Raw genomic sequence first — 23,242 nt, 5'->3', positions numbered from 1 at the left:
GGGTGGAACGAGCAGCTGTCTACCCTTAGCAGGAGGGTTGCTGATTAATTACCTCTCCTGCTGCTGCTGCTGCTGGCTGTCCAGCAGCAGACTGAAGGTGGCTGCTGCTGTGCGCAGGTATATAAAGGCTCAGAGCCTATTATGACACGCGCAGCCAGCGTTCCATTGCCACATTCCGTCTACTGCAGGCGGGATACCTGGATGGCTGAATGTCACTGAGAAGCTCACAGAGACCGCCATAAGCAACAGTTTAAAAGAATGCCACAGACTAATCAACCAAACTTTTTGGGTTGGTTTCTCTTTTATAGTCTGCAGGCATTAAATGAAAGAAGTCAGTGTTCCAGCAGAGGGAGACAACGTTTCAGAAAAGGCATTGTAGCAAACCAAAAAAGAAATTTTAAGCGCAGCAGAGTAACCAGCTCACATACCTGTTAGCTCAGGTGAGTTTAAAAGGCTGCTGTTGATAACAAGGGCATTTGCTAAATAGATGGTGTGTGTGCAACAATATACTGAAAGGTCAATTATATTGTGCAGCTTATCTCACCACCTGTAGTTATTTAGGTGAAAGCTCCAAAATGCTTGCCTAATATGTCTGTTTATCCAAAAGGAAGTATAGAGGGAGAGCTAGATAGATAGCATTGCATTACATTACATTACATGGCAATGCAATGCACAGTTGCTGAAGTTGAACCAAAATGAGCTTGTCATCTGGCTTCTGCAACTTTTAACATGAAAAATCCAATGAGGAGAAGAAAAGCAAAGCCAAAGAGTCCATCCCAAAATCCGACAAACAAGCAAAATGAACAAAAAGCATTGAATTCAATTCTTTCTGATTTTAGAAACTGCATTAAAGAAGGGGTGCACCGGTCCTGGAGATACTGCAATAAAAGGTCAATGCGTGGAGTGGACAGAGCAAGCTCTTTTTCCATCTCCCTGTTCTAAAAATCCATTTAATATATGGTCCCCAGATAGGGGACGTATCAGATATTAAACTGATAAGAACAGATACTACACTTGATCTTAGCCAAAAGGCCGAGAAGCGATAACCAGAATTGGTTTCCGACTACGGTGCCACCCAAGGATTCTGAAAAGTCCATTTGTGGAGATGGCCACCTGGACTCCCGTTAAGAAGACATGCTGTCAACCTCTAGATCCCTCACATGCCTGCACTTTTCGGCTTGCTGCTGCTGCAATCCACGCGTTTTAGATCTGCATAACTCCACCTCTTTTAGCACAGTACCCTCAACCCCCGGCTGTTCCCACCCGCCTCAACACCGTTGGAAGGGAGGAGAACCAATTAAGGCGGGGGGGGGGGGTGGAACGAGCAGCTGTCTACCCTTAGCAGGAGGGTTGCTGATTAATTACCTCTCCTGCTGCTGCTGCTGCTGGCTGTCCAGCAGCAGACTGAAGGTGGCTGCTGCTGTGCGCAGGTATATAAAGGCTCAGAGCCTATTATGACACGCGCAGCCAGCGTTCCATTGCCACATTCCGTCTACTGCAGGCGGGATACCTGGATGGCTGAATGTCACTGAGAAGCTCACAGAGACCGCCATAAGCAACAGTTTAAAAGAATGCCACAGACTAATCAACCAAACTTTTTGGGTTGGTTTCTCTTTTATAGTCTGCAGGCATTAAATGAAAGAAGTCAGTGTTCCAGCACAGGGAGACAACGTTTCAGAAAAGGCATTGTAGCAAACCAAAAAAGAAATTTTAAGCGCAGCAGAGTAACCAGCTCACATACCTGTTAGCTCAGGTGAGTTTAAAAGGCTGCTGTTGATAACAAGGGCATTTGCTAAATAGATGGTGTGTGTGCAACAATATACTGAAAGGTCAATTATATTGTGCAGCTTATCTCACCACCTGTAGTTATTTAGGTGAAAGCTCCAAAATGCTTGCCTAATATGTCTGTTTATCCAAAAGGAAGTATAGAGGGAGAGCTAGATAGATAGCATTGCATTACATTACATTACATGGCAATGCAATGCACAGTTGCTGAAGTTGAACCAAAATGAGCTTGTCATCTGGCTTCTGCAACTTTTAACATGAAAAATCCAATGAGGAGAAGAAAAGCAAAGCCAAAGAGTCCATCCCAAAATCCGACAAACAAGCAAAATGAACAAAAAGCATTGAATTCAATTCTTTCTGATTTTAGAAACTGCATTAAAGAAGGGGTGCACCGGTCCTGGAGATACTGCAATACCAGGTCAATGCGTGGAGTGGACAGAGCAAGCTCTTTTTCCATCTCCCTGTTCTAAAAATCCATTTAATATATGGTCCCCAGATAGGGGACGTATCAGATATTAAACTGATAAGAACAGATACTACACTTGATCTTAGCCAAAAGGCCGAGAAGCGATAACCAGAATTGGTTTCCGACTACGGTGCCACCCAAGGATTCTGAAAAGTCCATTTGTGGAGATGGCCACCTGGACTCCCGTTAAGAAGACATGCTGTCAACCTCTAGATCCCTCACATGCCTGCACTTTTCGGCTTGCTGCTGCTGCAATCCACGCGTTTTAGATCTGCATAACTCCACCTCTTTTAGCACAGTACCCTCAACCCCCGGCTGTTCCCACCCGCCTCAACACCGTTGGAAGGGAGGAGAACCAATTAAGGCGGGGGGGGGGGGTGGAACGAGCAGCTGTCTACCCTTAGCAGGAGGGTTGCTGATTAATTACCTCTCCTGCTGCTGCTGCTGCTGGCTGTCCAGCAGCAGACTGAAGGTGGCTGCTGCTGTGCGCAGGTATATAAAGGCTCAGAGCCTATTATGACACGCGCAGCCAGCGTTCCATTGCCACATTCCGTCTACTGCAGGCGGGATACCTGGATGGCTGAATGTCACTGAGAAGCTCACAGAGACCGCCATAAGCAACAGTTTAAAAGAATGCCACAGACTAATCAACCAAACTTTTTGGGTTGGTTTCTCTTTTATAGTCTGCAGGCATTAAATGATAGAAGTCAGTGTTCCAGCAGAGGGAGACAACGTTTCAGAAAAGGCATTGTAGCAAACCAAAAAAGAAATTTTAAGCGCAGCAGAGTAACCAGCTCACATACCTGTTAGCTCAGGTGAGTTTAAAAGGCTGCTGTTGATAACAAGGGCATTTGCTAAATAGATGGTGTGTGTGCAACAATATACTGAAAGGTCAATTATATTGTGCAGCTTATCTCACCACCTGTAGTTATTTAGGTGAAAGCTCCAAAATGCTTGCCTAATATGTCTGTTTATCCAAAAGGAAGTATAGAGGGAGAGCTAGATAGATAGCATTGCATTACATTACATTACATGGCAATGCAATGCACAGTTGCTGAAGTTGAACCAAAATGAGCTTGTCATCTGGCTTCTGCAACTTTTAACATGAAAAATCCAATGAGGAGAAGAAAAGCAAAGCCAAAGAGTCCATCCCAAAATCCGACAAACAAGCAAAATGAACAAAAAGCATTGAATTCAATTCTTTCTGATTTTAGAAACTGCATTAAAGAAGGGGTGCACCGGTCCTGGAGATACTGCAATACCAGGTCAATGCGTGGAGTGGACAGAGCAAGCTCTTTTTCCATCTCCCTGTTCTAAAAATCCATTTAATATATGGTCCCCAGATAGGGGACGTATCAGATATTAAACTGATAAGAACAGATACTACACTTGATCTTAGCCAAAAGGCCGAGAAGCGATAACCAGAATTGGTTTCCGACTACGGTGCCACCCAAGGATTCTGAAAAGTCCATTTGTGGAGATGGCCACCTGGACTCCCGTTAAGAAGACATGCTGTCAACCTCTAGATCCCTCACATGCCTGCACTTTTCGGCTTGCTGCTGCTGCAATCCACGCGTTTTAGATCTGCATAACTCCACCTCTTTTAGCACAGTACCCTCAACCACCAGCTGTTCCCACCCGCCTCAACACCGTTGGAAGGGAGGAGAGCCAATTAAGGCGGGGGGGGGTGGAACGAGCAGCTGTCTACCCTTAGCAGGAGGGTTGCTGATTAATTACCTCTCCTGCTGCTGCTGCTGCTGGCTGTCCAGCAGCAGACTGAAGTTGGCTGCTGCTGTGCGCAGGTATATAAAGGCTCAGAGCCTATTATGACACGCGCAGCCAGCGTTCCATTGCCACATTCCGTCTACTGCAGGCGGGATACCTGGATGGCTGAATGTCACTGAGAAGCTCACAGAGACCGCCATAAGCAACAGTTTAAAAGAATGCCACAGACTAATCAACCAAACTTTTTGGGTTGGTTTCTCTTTTATAGTCTGCAGGCATTAAATGAAAGAAGTCAGTGTTCCAGCAGAGGGAGACAACGTTTCAGAAAAGGCATTGTAGCAAACCAAAAAAGAAATTTTAAGCGCAGCAGAGTAACCAGCTCACATACCTGTTAGCTCAGGTGAGTTTAAAAGGCTGCTGTTGATAACAAGGGCATTTGCTAAATAGATGGTGTGTGTGCAACAATATACTGAAAGGTCAATTATATTGTGCAGCTTATCTCACCACCTGTAGTTATTTAGGTGAAAGCTCCAAAATGCTTGCCTAATATGTCTGTTTATCCAAAAGGAAGTATAGAGGGAGAGCTAGATAGATAGCATTGCATTACATTACATTACATGGCAATGCAATGCACAGTTGCTGAAGTTGAACCAAAATGAGCTTGTCATCTGGCTTCTGCAACTTTTAACATGAAAAATCCAATGAGGAGAAGAAAAGCAAAGCCAAAGAGTCCATCCCAAAATCCGACAAACAAGCAAAATGAACAAAAAGCATTGAATTCAATTCTTTCTGATTTTAGAAACTGCATTAAAGAAGGGGTGCACCGGTCCTGGAGATACTGCAATACCAGGTCAATGCGTGGAGTGGACAGAGCAAGCTCTTTTTCCATCTCCCTGTTCTAAAAATCCATTTAATATATGGTCCCCAGATAGGGGACGTATCAGATATTAAACTGATAAGAACAGATTTTTTTTTATCGAAAGCCCGAATTCGTGTACAAACCCGAGTGCGCTTAAAAAAGTGACAAGTGCCACAAAAAAAGTGCACTAGGATGCTGGTCTTCTTGAAACCCTCTCCAAAAGGAGAAGGGTCCCCCAAACCATTCCCCGTCCCTCCGAGCCAGAAGGCCACAGCGAGGAACAGGGACAAATAGCCACCTCCAGCCGAAGCCAGAGGCGACCCAATCTTACCCCCAGCACCTGCCCGAGTTCTCACCCGAGCAAGGCACTGGGAGCCAAAGACTGTGCTCCCCTCCCGGAAGAGGGGAGCCAACAACGCTCTCCTCCCGAAAGAGGAGAGCCAGGGGGGTTCAGGGGAGAGCGGAACCTGATGGCCACACACTCCCCCCCTAGACCTGCCAAGAGAGGAACCCATAAGGGAACCGCATCCCGACAAAATCCTAGTAGGACGTGACACACGTGAATAAGTGGACACACAGTGACAAAGAAATTAAATAAATAGTGAAGGTTTCACAGTATAATACTGCCCGGACCTTCGACCGGGAATTGAAAAAATTCCCCATCCTAAGGCCAGAAGGCCCAGAATAAGGGTGTGTGCGAAGAAAGAAATATTGAAGTGCTTGTGCAAATGTGCCATAAACTCAAGTGGGGTTCCCAATCCCAGTGAGTTAAGGCACCCCAGGGTCACCACTCCTGGGGCACTTCACACTTCGGGCTTTCGATCTTCCCCGGCCCAATGGCGTCGATCCTGGGGGGCCATGCTTTCCACCAGATGACTATATTAGCCACCTGGCGTACTAACAAGCGCCTAAACCCCAGTGTGCATAATGTATCAATCTACTAGGGCGGCCAACATACAAAACCGCCTTTTCGAAAGATACTACACTTGATCTTAGCCAAAATGCCGAGAAGCGATAACCAGAATTGGTTTCCGACTACGGTGCCACCCAAGGATTCTGAAAAGTCCATTTGTGGAGATGGCCACCTGGACTCCCGTTAAGAAGACATGCTGTCAACCTCTAGATCCCTCACATGCCTGCACTTTTCGGCTTGCTGCTGCTGCAATCCACGCGTTTTAGATCTGCATAACTCCACCTCTTTTAGCACAGTACCCTCAACCCCCGGCTGTTCCCACCCGCCTCAACACCGTTGGAAGGGAGGAGAACCAATTAAGGCGGGGGGGGGTGGAACGAGCAGCTGTCTACCCTTAGCAGGAGGGTTGCTGATTAATTACCTCTCCTGCTGCTGCTGCTGCTGGCTGTCCAGCAGCAGACTGAAGGTGGCTGCTGCTGTGCGCAGGTATATAAAGGCTCAGAGCCTATTATGACACGCGCAGCCAGCGTTCCATTGCCACATTCCGTCTACTGCAGGCGGGATACCTGGATGGCTGAATGTCACTGAGAAGCTCACAGAGACCGCCATAAGCAACAGTTTAAAAGAATGCCACAGACTAATCAACCAAACTTTTTGGGTTGGTTTCTCTTTTATAGTCTGCAGGCATTAAATGAAAGAAGTCAGTGTTCCAGCAGAGGGAGACAACGTTTCAGAAAAGGCATTGTAGCAAACCAAAAAAGAAATTTTAAGCGCAGCAGAGTAACCAGCTCACATACCTGTTAGCTCAGGTGAGTTTAAAAGGCTGCTGTTGATAACAAGGGCATTTGCTAAATAGATGGTGTGTGTGCAACAATATACTGAAAGGTCAATTATATTGTGCAGCTTATCTCACCACCTGTAGTTATTTAGGTGAAAGCTCCAAAATGCTTGCCTAATATGTCTGTTTATCCAAAAGGAAGTATAGAGGGAGAGCTAGATAGATAGCATTGCATTACATTACATTACATGGCAATGCAATGCACAGTTGCTGAAGTTGAACCAAAATGAGCTTGTCATCTGGCTTCTGCAACTTTTAACATGAAAAATCCAATGAGGAGAAGAAAAGCAAAGCCAAAGAGTCCATCCCAAAATCCGACAAACAAGCAAAATGAACAAAAAGCATTGAATTCAATTCTTTCTGATTTTAGAAACTGCATTAAAGAAGGGGTGCACCGGTCCTGGAGATACTGCAATACCAGGTCAATGCGTGGAGTGGACAGAGCAAGCTCTTTTTCCATCTCCCTGTTCTAAAAATCCATTTAATATATGGTCCCCAGATAGGGGACGTATCAGATATTAAACTGATAAGAACAGATACTACACTTGATCTTAGCCAAAAGGCCGAGAAGCGATAACCAGAATTGGTTTCCGACTACGGTGCCACCCAAGGATTCTGAAAAGTCCATTTGTGGAGATGGCCACCTGGACTCCCGTTAAGAAGACATGCTGTCAACCTCTAGATCCCTCACATGCCTGCACTTTTCGGCTTGCTGCTGCTGCAATCCACGCGTTTTAGATCTGCATAACTCCACCTCTTTTAGCACAGTACCCTCAACCCCCGGCTGTTCCCACCCGCCTCAACACCGTTGGAAGGGAGGAGAACCAATTAAGGCGGGGGGGGGGGGGGGTGGAACGAGCAGCTGTCTACCCTTAGCAGGAGGGTTGCTGATTAATTACCTCTCCTGCTGCTGCTGCTGCTGCTGCTGGCTGTCCAGCAGCAGACTGAAGGTGGCTGCTGCTGTGCGCAGGTATATAAAGGCTCAGAGCCTATTATGACACGCGCAGCCAGCGTTCCATTGCCACATTCCGTCTACTGCAGGCGGGATACCTGGATGGCTGAATGTCACTGAGAAGCTCACAGAGACCGCCATAAGCAACAGTTTAAAAGAATGCCACAGACTAATCAACCAAACTTTTTGGGTTGGTTTCTCTTTTATAGTCTGCAGGCATTAAATGAAAGAAGTCAGTGTTCCAGCAGAGGGAGACAACGTTTCAGAAAAGGCATTGTAGCAAACCAAAAAAGAAATTTTAAGCGCAGCAGAGTAACCAGCTCACATACCTGTTAGCTCAGGTGAGTTTAAAAGGCTGCTGTTGATAACAAGGGCATTTGCTAAATAGATGGTGTGTGTGCAACAATATACTGAAAGGTCAATTATATTGTGCAGCTTATCTCACCACCTGTAGTTATTTAGGTGAAAGCTCCAAAATGCTTGCCTAATATGTCTGTTTATCCAAAAGGAAGTATAGAGGGAGAGCTAGATAGATAGCATTGCATTACATTACATTACATGGCAATGCAATGCACAGTTGCTGAAGTTGAACCAAAATGAGCTTGTCATCTGGCTTCTGCAACTTTTAACATGAAAAATCCAATGAGGAGAAGAAAAGCAAAGCCAAAGAGTCCATCCCAAAATCCGACAAACAAGCAAAATGAACAAAAAGCATTGAATTCAATTCTTTCTGATTTTAGAAACTGCATTAAAGAAGGGGTGCACCGGTCCTGGAGATACTGCAATACCAGGTCAATGCGTGGAGTGGACAGAGCAAGCTCTTTTTCCATCTCCCTGTTCTAAAAATCCATTTAATATATGGTCCCCAGATAGGGGACGTATCAGATATTAAACTGATAAGAACAGATACTACACTTGATCTTAGCCAAAAGGCCGAGAAGCGATAACCAGAATTGGTTTCCGACTACGGTGCCACCCAAGGATTCTGAAAAGTCCATTTGTGGAGATGGCCACCTGGACTCCCGTTAAGAAGACATGCTGTCAACCTCTAGATCCCTCACATGCCTGCACTTTTCGGCTTGCTGCTGCTGCAATCCACGCGTTTTAGATCTGCATAACTCCACCTCTTTTAGCACAGTACCCTCAACCCCCGGCTGTTCCCACCCGCCTCAACACCGTTGGAAGGGAGGAGAACCAATTAAGGCGGGGGGGGGGGGTGGAACGAGCAGCTGTCTACCCTTAGCAGGAGGGTTGCTGATTAATTACCTCTCCTGCTGCTGCTGCTGCTGGCTGTCCAGCAGCAGACTGAAGGTGGCTGCTGCTGTGCGCAGGTATATAAAGGCTCAGAGCCTATTATGACACGCGCAGCCAGCGTTCCATTGCCACATTCCGTCTACTGCAGGCGGGATACCTGGATGGCTGAATGTCACTGAGAAGCTCACAGAGACCGCCATAAGCAACAGTTTAAAAGAATGCCACAGACTAATCAACCAAACTTTTTGGGTTGGTTTCTCTTTTATAGTCTGCAGGCATTAAATGAAAGAAGTCAGTGTTCCAGCAGAGGGAGACAACGTTTCAGAAAAGGCATTGTAGCAAACCAAAAAAGAAATTTTAAGCGCAGCAGAGTAACCAGCTCACATACCTGTTAGCTCAGGTGAGTTTAAAAGGCTGCTGTTGATAACAAGGGCATTTGCTAAATAGATGGTGTGTGTGCAACAATATACTGAAAGGTCAATTATATTGTGCAGCTTATCTCACCACCTGTAGTTATTTAGGTGAAAGCTCCAAAATGCTTGCCTAATATGTCTGTTTATCCAAAAGGAAGTATAGAGGGAGAGCTAGATAGATAGCATTGCATTACATTACATTACATGGCAATGCAATGCACAGTTGCTGAAGTTGAACCAAAATGAGCTTGTCATCTGGCTTCTGCAACTTTTAACATGAAAAATCCAATGAGGAGAAGAAAAGCAAAGCCAAAGAGTCCATCCCAAAATCCGACAAACAAGCAAAATGAACAAAAAGCATTGAATTCAATTCTTTCTGATTTTAGAAACTGCATTAAAGAAGGGGTGCACCGGTCCTGGAGATACTGCAATACCAGGTCAATGCGTGGAGTGGACAGAGCAAGCTGTTTTTACATCTCCCTGTTCTAAAAATCCATTTAATATATGGTCCCCAGATAGGGGACGTATCAGATATTAAACTGATAAGAACAGATACTACACTTGATCTTAGCCAAAAGGCCGAGAAGCGATAACCAGAATTGGTTTCCGACTACGGTGCCACCCAAGGATTCTGAAAAGTCCATTTGTGGAGATGGCCACCTGGACTCCCGTTAAGAAGACATGCTGTCAACCTCTAGATCCCTCACATGCCTGCACTTTTCGGCTTGCTGCTGCTGCAATCCACGCGTTTTAGATCTGCATAACTCCACCTCTTTTAGCACAGTACCCTCAACCCCCGGCTGTTCCCACCCGCCTCAACACCGTTGGAAGGGAGGAGAACCAATTAAGGCGGGGGGGGGGGGTGGAACGAGCAGCTGTCTACCCTTAGCAGGAGGGTTGCTGATTAATTACCTCTCCTGCTGCTGCTGCTGCTGGCTGTCCAGCAGCAGACTGAAGGTGGCTGCTGCTGTGCGCAGGTATATAAAGGCTCAGAGCCTATTATGACACGCGCAGCCAGCGTTCCATTGCCACATTCCGTCTACTGCAGGCGGGATACCTGGATGGCTGAATGTCACTGAGAAGCTCACAGAGACCGCCATAAGCAACAGTTTAAAAGAATGCCACAGACTAATCAACCAAACTTTTTGGGTTGGTTTCTCTTTTATAGTCTGCAGGCATTAAATGAAAGAAGTCAGTGTTCCAGCAGAGGGAGACAACGTTTCAGAAAAGGCATTGTAGCAAACCAAAAAAGAAATTTTAAGCGCAGCAGAGTAACCAGCTCACATACCTGTTAGCTCAGGTGAGTTTAAAAGGCTGATGTTGATAACAAGGGCATTTGCTAAATAGATGGTGTGTGTGCAACAATATACTGAAAGGTCAATTATATTGTGCAGCTTATCTCACCACCTGTAGTTATTTAGGTGAAAGCTCCAAAATGCTTGCCTAATATGTCTGTTTATCCAAAAGGAAGTATAGAGGGAGAGCTAGATAGATAGCATTGCATTACATTACATTACATGGCAATGCAATGCACAGTTGCTGAAGTTGAACCAAAATGAGCTTGTCATCTGGCTTCTGCAACTTTTAACATGAAAAATCCAATGAGGAGAAGAAAAGCAAAGCCAAAGAGTCCATCCCAAAATCCGACAAACAAGCAAAATGAACAAAAAGCATTGAATTCAATTCTTTCTGATTTTAGAAACTGCATTAAAGAAGGGGTGCACCGGTCCTGGAGATACTGCAATACCAGGTCAATGCGTGGAGTGGACAGAGCAAGCTCTTTTTCCATCTCCCTGTTCTAAAAATCCATTTAATATATGGTCCCCAGATAGGGGACGTATCAGATATTAAACTGATAAGAACAGATACTACACTTGATCTTAGCCAAAAGGCCGAGAAGCGATAACCAGAATTGGTTTCCGACTACGGTGCCACCCAAGGATTCTGAAAAGTCCATTTGTGGAGATGGCCACCTGGACTCCCGTTAAGAAGACATGCTGTCAACCTCTAGATCCCTCACATGCCTGCACTTTTCGGCTTGCTGCTGCTGCAATCCACGCGTTTTAGATCTGCATAACTCCACCTCTTTTAGCACAGTACCCTCAACCCCCGGCTGTTCCCACCCGCCTCAACACCGTTGGAAGGGAGGAGAACCAATTAAGGCGGGGGGGGGGTGGAACGAGCAGCTGTCTACCCTTAGCAGGAGGGTTGCTGATTAATTACCTCTCCTGCTGCTGCTGCTGCTGGCTGTCCAGCAGCAGACTGAAGGTGGCTGCTGCTGTGCGCAGGTATATAAAGGCTCAGAGCCTATTATGACACGCGCAGCCAGCGTTCCATTGCCACATTCCGTCTACTGCAGGCGGGATACCTGGATGGCTGAATGTCACTGAGAAGCTCACAGAGACCGCCATAAGCAACAGTTTAAAAGAATGCCACAGACTAATCAACCAAACTTTTTGGGTTGGTTTCTCTTTTATAGTCTGCAGGCATTAAATGAAAGAAGTCAGTGTTCCAGCAGAGGGAGACAACGTTTCAGAAAAGGCATTGTAGCAAACCAAAAAAGAAATTTTAAGCGCAGCAGAGTAACCAGCTCACATACCTGTTAGCTCAGGTGAGTTTAAAAGGCTGCTGTTGATAACAAGGGCATTTGCTAAATAGATGGTGTGTGTGCAACAATATACTGAAAGGTCAATTATATTGTGCAGCTTATCTCACCACCTGTAGTTATTTAGGTGAAAGCTCCAAAATGCTTGCCTAATATGTCTGTTTATCCAAAAGGAAGTATAGAGGGAGAGCTAGATAGATAGCATTGCATTACATTACATTACATGGCAATGCAATGCACAGTTGCTGAAGTTGAACCAAAATGAGCTTGTCATCTGGCTTCTGCAACTTTTAACATGAAAAATCCAATGAGGAGAAGAAAAGCAAAGCCAAAGAGTCCATCCCAAAATCCGACAAACAAGCAAAATGAACAAAAAGCATTGAATTCAATTCTTTCTGATTTTAGAAACTGCATTAAAGAAGGGGTGCACCGGTCCTGGAGATACTGCAATACCAGGTCAATGCGTGGAGTGGACAGAGCAAGCTCTTTTTCCATCTCCCTGTTCTAAAAATCCATTTAATATATGGTCCCCAGATAGGGGACGTATCAGATATTAAACTGATAAGAACAGATACTACACTTGATCTTAGCCAAAAGGCCGAGAAGCGATAACCAGAATTGGTTTCCGACTACGGTGCCACCCAAGGATTCTGAAAAGTCCATTTGTGGAGATGGCCACCTGGACTCCCGTTAAGAAGACATGCTGTCAACCTCTAGATCCCTCACATGCCTGCACTTTTCGGCTTGCTGCTGCTGCAATCCACGCGTTTTAGATCTGCATAACTCCACCTCTTTTAGCACAGTACCCTCAACCCCCGGCTGTTCCCACCCGCCTCAACACCGTTGGAAGGGAGGAGAACCAATTAAGGCGGGGGGGGGGGGTGGAACGAGCAGCTGTCTACCCTTAGCAGGAGGGTTGCTGATTAATTACCTCTCCTGCTGCTGCTGCTGCTGGCTGTCCAGCAGCAGACTGAAGGTGGCTGCTGCTGTGCGCAGGTATATAAAGGCTCAGAGCCTATTATGACACGCGCAGCCAGCGTTCCATTGCCACATTCCGTCTACTGCAGGCGGGATACCTGGATGGCTGAATGTCACTGAGAAGCTCACAGAGACCGCCATAAGCAACAGTTTAAAAGAATGCCACAGACTAATCAACCAAACTTTTTGGGTTGGTTTCTCTTTTATAGTCTGCAGGCATTAAATGAAAGAAGTCAGTGTTCCAGCAGAGGGAGACAACGTTTCAGAAAAGGCATTGTAGCAAACCAAAAAAGAAATTTTAAGCGCAGCAGAGTAACCAGCTCACATACCTGTTAGCTCAGGTGAGTTTAAAAGGCTGCTGTTGATAACAAGGGCATTTGCTAAATAGATGGTGTGTGTGCAACAATATACTGAAAGGTCAATTATATTGTGCAGCTTATCTCACCACCTGTAGTTATTTAGGTGAAAGCTCCAAAATGCTTGCCTAATATGTCTGTTTATCCAAAAGGAAGTATAGAGGGAGAGCTAGATAGATAGCATTGCATTACATTACATTACATGGCAATGCAATGCACAGTTGCTGAAGTTGAACCAAAATGAGCTTGTCATCTGGCTTCTGCAACTTTTAACATGAAAAATCCAATGAGGAGAAGAAAAGCAAAGCCAAAGAGTCCATCCCAAAATCCGACAAACAAGCAAAATGAACAAAAAGCATTGAATTCAATTCTTTCTGATTTTAGAAACTGCATTAAAGAAGGGGTGCACCGGTCCTGGAGATACTGCAATACCAGGTCAATGCGTGGAGTGGACAGAGCAAGCTCTTTTTCCATCTCCCTGTTCTAAAAATCCATTTAATATATGGTCCCCAGATAGGGGACGTATCAGATATTAAACTGATAAGAACAGATACTACACTTGATCTTAGCCAAAAGGCCGAGAAGCGATAACCAGAATTGGTTTCCGACTACGGTGCCACCCAAGGATTCTGAAAAGTCCATTTGTGGAGATGGCCACCTGGACTCCCGTTAAGAAGACATGCTGTCAACCACTAGATCCCTCACATGCCTGCACTTTTCGGCTTGCTGCTGCTGCAATCCACGCGTTTTAGATCTGCATAACTCCACCTCTTTTAGCACAGTACCCTCAACCTCCGGCTGTTCCCACCCGCCTCAACACCGTTGGAAGGGAGGAGAACCAATTAAGGCGGGGGGGGGGGGGTGGAACGAGCAGCTGTCTACCCTTAGCAGGAGGGTTGCTGATTAATTACCTCTCCTGCTGCTGCTGCTGCTGGCTGTCCAGCAGCAGACTGAAGGTGGCTGCTGCTGTGCGCAGGTATATAAAGGCTCAGAGCCTATTATGACACGCGCAGCCAGCGTTCCATTGCCACATTCCGTCTACTGCAGGCGGGATACCTGGATGGCTGAATGTCACTGAGAAGCTCACAGAGACCGCCATAAGCAACAGTTTAAAAGAATGCCACAGACTAATCAACCAAACTTTTTGGGTTGGTTTCTCTTTTATAGTCTGCAGGCATTAAATGAAAGAAGTCAGTGTTCCAGCAGAGGGAGACAACGTTTCAGAAAAGGCATTGTAGCAAACCAAAAAAGAAATTTTAAGCGCAGCAGAGTAACCAGCTCACATACCTGTTAGCTCAGGTGAGTTTAAAAGGCTGCTGTTGATAACAAGGGCATTTGCTAAATAGATGGTGTGTGTGCAACAATATACTGAAAGGTCAATTATATTGTGCAGCTTATCTCACCACCTGTAGTTATTTAGGTGAAAGCTCCAAAATGCTTGCCTAATATGTCTGTTTATCCAAAAGGAAGTATAGAGGGAGAGCTAGATAGATAGCATTGCATTACATTACATTACATGGCAATGCAATGCACAGTTGCTGAAGTTGAACCAAAATGAGCTTGTCATCTGGCTTCTGCAACTTTTAACATGAAAAATCCAATGAGGAGAAGAAAAGCAAAGCCAAAGAGTCCATCCCAAAATCCGACAAACAAGCAAAATGAACAAAAAGCATTGAATTCAATTCTTTCTGATTTTAGAAACTGCATTAAAGAAGGGGTGCACCGGTCCTGGAGATACTGCAATACCAGGTCAATGCGTGGAGTGGACAGAGCAAGCTCTTTTTACATCTCCCTGTTCTAAAAATCCATTTAATATATGGTCCCCAGATAGGGGACGTATCAGATATTAAACTGATAAGAACAGATACTACACTTGATCTTAGCCAAAAGGCCGAGAAGCGATAACCAGAATTGGTTTCCGACTACGGTGCCACCCAAGGATTCTGAAAAGTCCATTTGTGGAGATGGCCACCTGGACTCCCGTTAAGAAGACATGCTGTCAACCTCTAGATCCCTCACATGCCTGCACTTTTCGGCTTGCTGCTGCTGCAATCCACGCGTTTTAGATCTGCATAACTCCACCTCTTTTAGCACAGTACCCTCAACCCCCGGCTGTTCCCACCCGCCTCAACACCGTTGGAAGGGAGGAGAACCAATTAAGGCGGGGGGGGGGGTGGAACGAGCAGCTGTCTACCCTTAGCAGGAGGGTTGCTGATTAATTACCTCTCCTGCTGCTGCTGCTGCTGGCTGTCCAGCAGCAGACTGAAGGTGGCTGCTGCTGTGCGCAGGTATATAAAGGCTCAGAGCCTATTATGACACGCGCAGCCAGCGTTCCATTGCCACATTCTGTCTACTGCAGGCGGGATACCTGGATGGCTGAATGTCACTGAGAAGCTCACAGAGACCGCCATAAGCAACAGTTTAAAAGAATGCCACAGACTAATCAACCAAACTTTTTGGGTTGGTTTCTCTTTTATAGTCTGCAGGCATTAAATGAAAGAAGTCAGTGTTCCAGCAGAGGGAGACAACGTTTCAGAAAAGGCATTGTAGCAAACCAAAAAAGAAATTTTAAGCGCAGCAGAGTAACCAGCTCACATACCTGTTAGCTCAGGTGAGTTTAAAAGGCTGCTGTTGATAACAAGGGCATTTGCTAAATAGATGGTGTGTGTGCAACAATATACTGAAAGGTCAATTATATTGTGCAGCTTATCTCACCACCTGTAGTTATTTAGGTGAAAGCTCCAAAATGCTTGCCTAATATGTCTGTTTATCCAAAAGGAAGTATAGAGGGAGAGCTAGATAGATAGCATTGCATTACATTACATTACATGGCAATGCAATGCACAGTTGCTGAAGTTGAACCAAAATGAGCTTGTCATCTGGCTTCTGCAACTTTTAACATGAAAAATCCAATGAGGAGAAGAAAAGCAAAGCCAAAGAGTCCATCCCAAAATCCGACAAACAAGCAAAATGAACAAAAAGCATTGAATTCAATTCTTTCTGATTTTAGAAACTGCATTAAAGAAGGGGTGCACCGGTCCTGGAGATACTGCAATACCAGGTCAATGCGTGGAGTGGACAGAGCAAGCTCTTTTTCCATCTCCCTGTTCTAAAAATCCATTTAATATATGGTCCCCAGATAGGGGACGTATCAGATATTAAACTGATAAGAACAGATACTACACTTGATCTTAGCCAAAAGGCCGAGAAGCGATAACCAGAATTGGTTTCCGACTACGGTGCCACCCAAGGATTCTGAAAAGTCCATTTGTGGAGATGGCCACCTGGACTCCCGTTAAGAAGACATGCTGTCAACCTCTAGATCCCTCACATGCCTGCACTTTTCGGCTTGCTGCTGCTGCAATCCACGCGTTTTAGATCTGCATAACTCCACCTCTTTTAGCACAGTACCCTCAACCCCCGGCTGTTCCCACCCGCCTCAACACCGTTGGAAGGGAGGAGAACCAATTAAGGCGGGGGGGGGGTGGAACGAGCAGCTGTCTACCCTTAGCAGGAGGGTTGCTGATTAATTACCTCTCCTGCTGCTGCTGCTGCTGGCTGTCCAGCAGCAGACTGAAGGTGGCTGCTGCTGTGCGCAGGTATATAAAGGCTCAGAGCCTATTATGACACGCGCAGCCAGCGTTCCATTGCCACATTCCGTCTACTGCAGGCGGGATACCTGGATGGCTGAATGTCACTGAGAAGCTCACAGAGACCGCCATAAGCAACAGTTTAAAAGAATGCCACAGACTAATCAACCAAAGTTTTTGGGTTGGTTTCTCTTTTATAGTCTGCAGGCATTAAATGAAAGAAGTCAGTGTTCCAGCAGAGGGAGACAACGTTTCAGAAAAGGCATTGTAGCAAACCAAAAAAGAAATTTTAAGCGCAGCAGAGTAACCAGCTCACATACCTGTTAGCTCAGGTGAGTTTAAAAGGCTGCTGTTGATAACAAGGGCATTTGCTAAATAGATGGTGTGTGTGCAACAATATACTGAAAGGTCAATTATATTGTGCAGCTTATCTCACCACCTGTAGTTATTTAGGTGAAAGCTCCAAAATGCTTGCCTAATATGTCTGTTTATCCAAAAGGAAGTATAGAGGGAGAGCTAGATAGATAGCATTGCATTACATTACATTACATGGCAATGCAATGCACAGTTGCTGAAGTTGAACCAAAATGAGCTTGTCATCTGGCTTCTGCAACTTTTAACATGAAAAATCCAATGAGGAGAAGAAAAGCAAAGCCAAAGAGTCCATCCCAAAATCCGACAAACAAGCAAAATGAACAAAAAGCATTGAATTCAATTCTTTCTGATTTTAGAAATTGCATTAAAGAAGGGGTGCACCGGTCCTGGAGATACTGCAATACCAGGTCAATGCGTGGAGTGGACAGAGCAAGCTCTTTTTCCATCTCCCTGTTCTAAAAATCCATTTAATATATGGTTCCCATTTAGGGGACGTATCAGATATTAAACTGATAAGAACAGATACTACACTTGATCTTAGCCAAAAGGCCGAGAAGCGATAACCAGAATTGGTTTCCGACTACGGTGCCACCCAAGGATTCTGAAAAGTCCATTTGTGGAGATGGCCACCTGGACTCCCGTTAAGAAGACATGCTGTCAACCTCTAGATCCCTCACATGCCTGCACTTTTCGGCTTGCTGCTGCTGCAATCCACGCGTTTTAGATCTGCATAACTCCACCTCTTTTAGCACAGTACCCTCAACCCCCGGCTTTTCCCACCCGCCTCAACACCGTTGGAAGGGAGGAGAACCAATTAAGGCGGGGGGGGGTGGAACGAGCAGCTGTCTACCCTTAGCAGGAGGGTTGCTGATTAATTACCTCTCCTGCTGCTGCTGCTGCTGGCTGTCCAGCAGCAGACTGAAGGTGGCTGCTGCTGTGCGCAGGTATATAAAGGCTCAGAGCCTATTATGACACGCGCAGCCAGCGTTCCATTGCCACATTCCGTCTACTGCAGGCGGGATACCTGGATGGCTGAATGTCACTGAGAAGCTCACAGAGACCGCCATAAGCAACAGTTTAAAAGAATGCCACAGACTAATCAACCAAACTTTTTGGGTTGGTTTCTCTTTTATAGTCTGCAGGCATTAAATGAAAGAAGTCAGTGTTCCAGCAGAGGGAGACAACGTTTCAGAAAAGGCATTGTAGCAAACCAAAAAAGAAATTTTAAGCGCAGCAGAGTAACCAGCTCACATACCTGTTAGCTCAGGTGAGTTTAAAAGGCTGCTGTTGATAACAAGGGCATTTGCTAAATAGATGGTGTGTGTGCAACAATATACTGAAAGGTCAATTATATTGTGCAGCTTATCTCACCACCTGTAGTTATTTAGGTGAAAGCTCCAAAATGCTTGCCTAATATGTCTGTTTATCCAAAAGGAAGTATAGAGGGAGAGCTAGATAGATAGCATTGCATTACATTACATTACATGGCAATGCAATGCACAGTTGCTGAAGTTGAACCAAAATGAGCTTGTCATCTGGCTTCTGCAACTTTTAACATGAAAAATCCAATGAGGAGAAGAAAAGCAAAGCCAAAGAGTCCATCCCAAAATCCGACAAACAAGCAAAATGAACAAAAAGCATTGAATTCAATTCTTTCTGATTTTAGAAACTGCATTAAAGAAGGGGTGCACCGGTCCTGGAGATACTGCAATACCAGGTCAATGCGTGGAGTGGACAGAGCAAGCTCTTTTTCCATCTCCCTGTTCTAAAAATCCATTTAATATATGGTCCCCAGATAGGGGACGTATCAGATATTAAACTGATAAGAACAGATACTACACTTGATCTTAGCCAAAAGGCCGAGAAGCGATAACCAGAATTGGTTTCCGACTACGGTGCCACCCAAGGATTCTGAAAAGTCCATTTGTGGAGATGGCCACCTGGACTCCCGTTAAGAAGACATGCTGTCAACCTCTAGATCCCTCACATGCCTGCACTTTTCGGCTTGCTGCTGCTGCAATCCACGCGTTTTAGATCTGCATAACTCCACCTCTTTTAGCACAGTACCCTCAACCCCCGGCTGTTCCCACCCGCCTCAACACCGTTGGAAGGGAGGAGAACCAATTAAGGCGGGGGGGGGGGGGGTGGAACGAGCAGCTGTCTACCCTTAGCAGGAGGGTTGCTGATTAATTACCTCTCCTGCTGCTGCTGCTGCTGGCTGTCCAGCAGCAGACTGAAGGTGGCTGCTGCTGTGCGCAGGTATATAAAGGCTCAGAGCCTATTATGACACGCGCAGCCAGCGTTCCATTGCCACATTCCGTCTACTGCAGGCGGGATACCTGGATGGCTGAATGTCACTGAGAAGCTCACAGAGACCGCCATAAGCAACAGTTTAAAAGAATGCCACAGACTAATCAACCAAACTTTTTGGGTTGGTTTCTCTTTTATAGTCTGCAGGCATTAAATGAAAGAAGTCAGTGTTCCAGCACAGGGAGACAACGTTTCAGAAAAGGCATTGTAGCAAACCAAAAAAGAAATTTTAAGCGCAGCAGAGTAACCAGCTCACATACCTGTTAGCTCAGGTGAGTTTAAAAGGCTGCTGTTGATAACAAGGGCATTTGCTAAATAGATGGTGTGTGTGCAACAATATACTGAAAGGTCAATTATATTGTGCAGCTTATCTCACCACCTGTAGTTATTTAGGTGAAAGCTCCAAAATGCTTGCCTAATATGTCTGTTTATCCAAAAGGAAGTATAGAGGGAGAGCTAGATAGATAGCATTGCATTACATTACATTACATGGCAATGCAATGCACAGTTGCTGAAGTTGAACCAAAATGAGCTTGTCATCTGGCTTCTGCAACTTTTAACATGAAAAATCCAATGAGGAGAAGAAAAGCAAAGCCAAAGAGTCCATCCCAAAATCCGACAAACAAGCAAAATGAACAAAAAGCATTGAATTCAATTCTTTCTGATTTTAGAAACTGCATTAAAGAAGGGGTGCACCGGTCCTGGAGATACTGCAATACCAGGTCAATGCGTGGAGTGGACAGAGCAAGCTCTTTTTCCATCTCCCTGTTCTAAAAATCCATTTAATATATGGTCCCCAGATAGGGGACGTATCAGATATTAAACTGATAAGAACAGATACTACACTTGATCTTAGCCAAAAGGCCGAGAAGCGATAACCAGAATTGGTTTCCGACTACGGTGCCACCCAAGGATTCTGAAAAGTCCATTTGTGGAGATGGCCACCTGGACTCCCGTTAAGAAGACATGCTGTCAACCACTAGATCCCTCACATGCCTGCACTTTTCGGCTTGCTGCTGCTGCAATCCACGCGTTTTAGATCTGCATAACTCCACCTCTTTTAGCACAGTACCCTCAACCCCCGGCTGTTCCCACCCGCCTCAACACCGTTGGAAGGGAGGAGAACCAATTAAGGCGGGGGGGGGGGGTGGAACGAGCAGCTGTCTACCCTTAGCAGGAGGGTTGCTGATTAATTACCTCTCCTGCTGCTGCTGCTGCTGGCTGTCCAGCAGCAGACTGAAGGTGGCTGCTGCTGTGCGCAGGTATATAAAGGCTCAGAGCCTATTATGACACGCGCAGCCAGCGTTCCATTGCCACATTCCGTCTACTGCAGGCGGGATACCTGGATGGCTGAATGTCACTGAGAAGCTCACAGAGACCGCCATAAGCAACAGTTTAAAAGAATGCCACAGACTAATCAACCAAACTTTTTGGGTTGGTTTCTCTTTTATAGTCTGCAGGCATTAAATGAAAGAAGTCAGTGTTCCAGCAGAGGGAGACAACGTTTCAGAAAAGGCATTGTAGCAAACCAAAAAAGAAATTTTAAGCGCAGCAGAGTAACCAGCTCACATACCTGTTAGCTCAGGTGAGTTTAAAAGGCTGCTGTTGATAACAAGGGCATTTGCTAAATAGATGGTGTGTGTGCAACAATATACTGAAAGGTCAATTATATTGTGCAGCTTATCTCACCACCTGTAGTTATTTAGGTGAAAGCTCCAAAATGCTTGCCTAATATGTCTGTTTATCCAAAAGGAAGTATAGAGGGAGAGCTAGATAGATAGCATTGCATTACATTACATTACATGGCAATGCAATGCACAGTTGCTGAAGTTGAACCAAAATGAGCTTGTCATCTGGCTTCTGCAACTTTTAACATGAAAAATCCAATGAGGAGAAGAAAAGCAAAGCCAAAGAGTCCATCCCAAAATCCGACAAACAAGCAAAATGAACAAAAAGCATTGAATTCAATTCTTTCTGATTTTAGAAACTGCATTAAAGAAGGGGTGCACCGGTCCTGGAGATACTGCAATACCAGGTCAATGCGTGGAGTGGACAGAGCAAGCTCTTTTTACATCTCCCTGTTCTAAAAATCCATTTAATATATGGTCCCCAGATAGGGGACGTATCAGATATTAAACTGATAAGAACAGATACTACACTTGATCTTAGCCAAAAGGCCGAGAAGCGATAACCAGAATTGGTTTCCGACTACGGTGCCACCCAAGGATTCTGAAAAGTCCATTTGTGGAGATGGCCACCTGGACTCCCGTTAAGAAGACATGCTGTCAACCTCTAGATCCCTCACATGCCTGCACTTTTCGGCTTGCTGCTGCTGCAATCCACGCGTTTTAGATCTGCATAACTCCACCTCTTTTAGCACAGTACCCTCAACCCCCGGCTGTTCCCACCCGCCTCAACACCGTTGGAAGGGAGGAGAACCAATTAAGGCGGGGGGGGGGTGGAACGAGCAGCTGTCTACCCTTAGCAGGAGGGTTGCTGATTAATTACCTCTCCTGCTGCTGCTGCTGGCTGTCCAGCAGCAGACTGAAGGTGGCTGCTGCTGTGCGCAGGTATATAAAGGCTCAGAGCCTATTATGACACGCGCAGCCAGCGTTCCATTGCCACATTCCGTCTACTGCAGGCGGGATACCTGGATGGCTGAATGTCACTGAGAAGCTCACAGAGACCGCCATAAGCAACAGTTTAAAAGAATGCCACAGACTAATCAACCAAACTTTTTGGGTTGGTTTCTCTTTTATAGTCTGCAGGCATTAAATGAAAGAAGTCAGTGTTCCAGCAGAGGGAGACAACGTTTCAGAAAAGGCATTGTAGCAAACCAAAAAAGAAATTTTAAGCGCAGCAGAGTAACCAGCTCACATACCTGTTAGCTCAGGTGAGTTTAAAAGGCTGCTGTTGATAACAAGGGCATTTGCTAAATAGATGGTGTGTGTGCAACAATATACTGAAAGGTCAATTATATTGTGCAGCTTATCTCACCACCTGTAGTTATTTAGGTGAAAGCTCCAAAATGCTTGCCTAATATGTCTGTTTATCCAAAAGGAAGTATAGAGGGAGAGCTAGATAGATAGCATTGCATTACATTACATTACATGGCAATGCAATGCACAGTTGCTGAAGTTGAACCAAAATGAGCTTGTCATCTGGCTTCTGCAACTTTTAACATGAAAAATCCAATGAGGAGAAGAAAAGCAAAGCCAAAGAGTCCATCCCAAAATCCGACAAACAAGCAAAATGAACAAAAAGCATTGAATTCAATTCTTTCTGATTTTAGAAATTGCATTAAAGAAGGGGTGCACCGGTCCTGGAGATACTGCAATACCAGGTCAATGCGTGGAGTGGACAGAGCAAGCTCTTTTTCCATCTCCCTGTTCTAAAAATCCATTTAATATATGGTTCCCATTTAGGGGACGTATCAGATATTAAACTGATAAGAACAGATACTACACTTGATCTTAGCCAAAAGGCCGAGAAGCGATAACCAGAATTGGTTTCCGACTACGGTGCCACCCAAGGATTCTGAAAAGTCCATTTGTGGAGATGGCCACCTGGACTCCCGTTAAGAAGACATGCTGTCAACCTCTAGATCCCTCACATGCCTGCACTTTTCGGCTTGCTGCTGCTGCAATCCACGCGTTTTAGATCTGCATAACTCCACCTCTTTTAGCACAGTACCCTCAACCCCCGGCTGTTCCCACCCGCCTCAACACCGTTGGAAGGGAGGAGAGCCAATTAAGGCGGGGGGGGGGGTGGAACGAGCAGCTGTCTACCCTTAGCAGGAGGGTTGCTGATTAATTACCTCTCC

At 45.4% G+C, this 23,242-nt stretch overlaps 16 non-coding genes and 1 pseudogene across 16 annotated transcripts; all 17 read right to left on the bottom strand.

The window, feature by feature from the left end:
- Positions 1-853: 853 nt before the first annotated feature.
- LOC141230266 (U2 spliceosomal RNA) lies at positions 854-1,044 on the bottom strand. Its single transcript, XR_012296818.1, has one exon. It is a non-coding gene; the product is annotated as a U2 spliceosomal RNA (small nuclear RNA).
- Positions 1,045-2,166: 1,122 nt separating this feature from the next.
- LOC141230894 (U2 spliceosomal RNA) lies at positions 2,167-2,357 on the bottom strand. Its single transcript, XR_012297342.1, has one exon. It is a non-coding gene; the product is annotated as a U2 spliceosomal RNA (small nuclear RNA).
- A 1,122-nt stretch (positions 2,358-3,479) lies between these two features.
- Positions 3,480-3,670, bottom strand: LOC141230892 (U2 spliceosomal RNA). Its single transcript, XR_012297340.1, has one exon. It is a non-coding gene; the product is annotated as a U2 spliceosomal RNA (small nuclear RNA).
- A 1,119-nt stretch (positions 3,671-4,789) lies between these two features.
- On the bottom strand, positions 4,790-4,970 carry LOC141230316 (U2 spliceosomal RNA; annotated as a pseudogene).
- A 2,000-nt stretch (positions 4,971-6,970) lies between these two features.
- On the bottom strand, positions 6,971-7,161 carry LOC141230891 (U2 spliceosomal RNA). The gene has a single exon (XR_012297339.1). It is a non-coding gene; the product is annotated as a U2 spliceosomal RNA (small nuclear RNA).
- Positions 7,162-8,292: 1,131 nt separating this feature from the next.
- LOC141230889 (U2 spliceosomal RNA) lies at positions 8,293-8,483 on the bottom strand. The gene has a single exon (XR_012297338.1). It is a non-coding gene; the product is annotated as a U2 spliceosomal RNA (small nuclear RNA).
- A 1,122-nt stretch (positions 8,484-9,605) lies between these two features.
- Positions 9,606-9,796, bottom strand: LOC141230223 (U2 spliceosomal RNA). Its single transcript, XR_012296777.1, has one exon. It is a non-coding gene; the product is annotated as a U2 spliceosomal RNA (small nuclear RNA).
- Positions 9,797-10,918: 1,122 nt separating this feature from the next.
- On the bottom strand, positions 10,919-11,109 carry LOC141230888 (U2 spliceosomal RNA). Its single transcript, XR_012297337.1, has one exon. It is a non-coding gene; the product is annotated as a U2 spliceosomal RNA (small nuclear RNA).
- Positions 11,110-12,229: 1,120 nt separating this feature from the next.
- On the bottom strand, positions 12,230-12,420 carry LOC141230887 (U2 spliceosomal RNA). Its single transcript, XR_012297336.1, has one exon. It is a non-coding gene; the product is annotated as a U2 spliceosomal RNA (small nuclear RNA).
- Positions 12,421-13,542: 1,122 nt separating this feature from the next.
- Positions 13,543-13,733, bottom strand: LOC141230885 (U2 spliceosomal RNA). Its single transcript, XR_012297334.1, has one exon. It is a non-coding gene; the product is annotated as a U2 spliceosomal RNA (small nuclear RNA).
- A 1,123-nt stretch (positions 13,734-14,856) lies between these two features.
- On the bottom strand, positions 14,857-15,047 carry LOC141230142 (U2 spliceosomal RNA). Its single transcript, XR_012296698.1, has one exon. It is a non-coding gene; the product is annotated as a U2 spliceosomal RNA (small nuclear RNA).
- Positions 15,048-16,168: 1,121 nt separating this feature from the next.
- LOC141230884 (U2 spliceosomal RNA) lies at positions 16,169-16,359 on the bottom strand. Its single transcript, XR_012297333.1, has one exon. It is a non-coding gene; the product is annotated as a U2 spliceosomal RNA (small nuclear RNA).
- A 1,120-nt stretch (positions 16,360-17,479) lies between these two features.
- On the bottom strand, positions 17,480-17,670 carry LOC141230222 (U2 spliceosomal RNA). Its single transcript, XR_012296776.1, has one exon. It is a non-coding gene; the product is annotated as a U2 spliceosomal RNA (small nuclear RNA).
- Positions 17,671-18,789: 1,119 nt separating this feature from the next.
- LOC141230883 (U2 spliceosomal RNA) lies at positions 18,790-18,980 on the bottom strand. Its single transcript, XR_012297332.1, has one exon. It is a non-coding gene; the product is annotated as a U2 spliceosomal RNA (small nuclear RNA).
- A 1,124-nt stretch (positions 18,981-20,104) lies between these two features.
- LOC141230882 (U2 spliceosomal RNA) lies at positions 20,105-20,295 on the bottom strand. Its single transcript, XR_012297331.1, has one exon. It is a non-coding gene; the product is annotated as a U2 spliceosomal RNA (small nuclear RNA).
- Positions 20,296-21,417: 1,122 nt separating this feature from the next.
- On the bottom strand, positions 21,418-21,608 carry LOC141230141 (U2 spliceosomal RNA). Its single transcript, XR_012296697.1, has one exon. It is a non-coding gene; the product is annotated as a U2 spliceosomal RNA (small nuclear RNA).
- A 1,117-nt stretch (positions 21,609-22,725) lies between these two features.
- LOC141230221 (U2 spliceosomal RNA) lies at positions 22,726-22,916 on the bottom strand. The gene has a single exon (XR_012296775.1). It is a non-coding gene; the product is annotated as a U2 spliceosomal RNA (small nuclear RNA).
- Between the last annotated feature and the right edge of the window lie 326 nt (positions 22,917-23,242).

Source organism: Phyllobates terribilis, unplaced genomic scaffold (assembly GCF_046119375.1).
Source record: "Phyllobates terribilis strain yellow unplaced genomic scaffold, ASM4611937v1 Scaffold_499__1_contigs__length_1316695, whole genome shotgun sequence".
Classification (NCBI taxonomy): Eukaryota; Metazoa; Chordata; class Amphibia; order Anura; family Dendrobatidae; genus Phyllobates; species Phyllobates terribilis.
The sequence above is the reverse complement of the archived record's forward strand: the minus strand, read 5'-3'. Positions and strand labels throughout refer to the sequence as shown.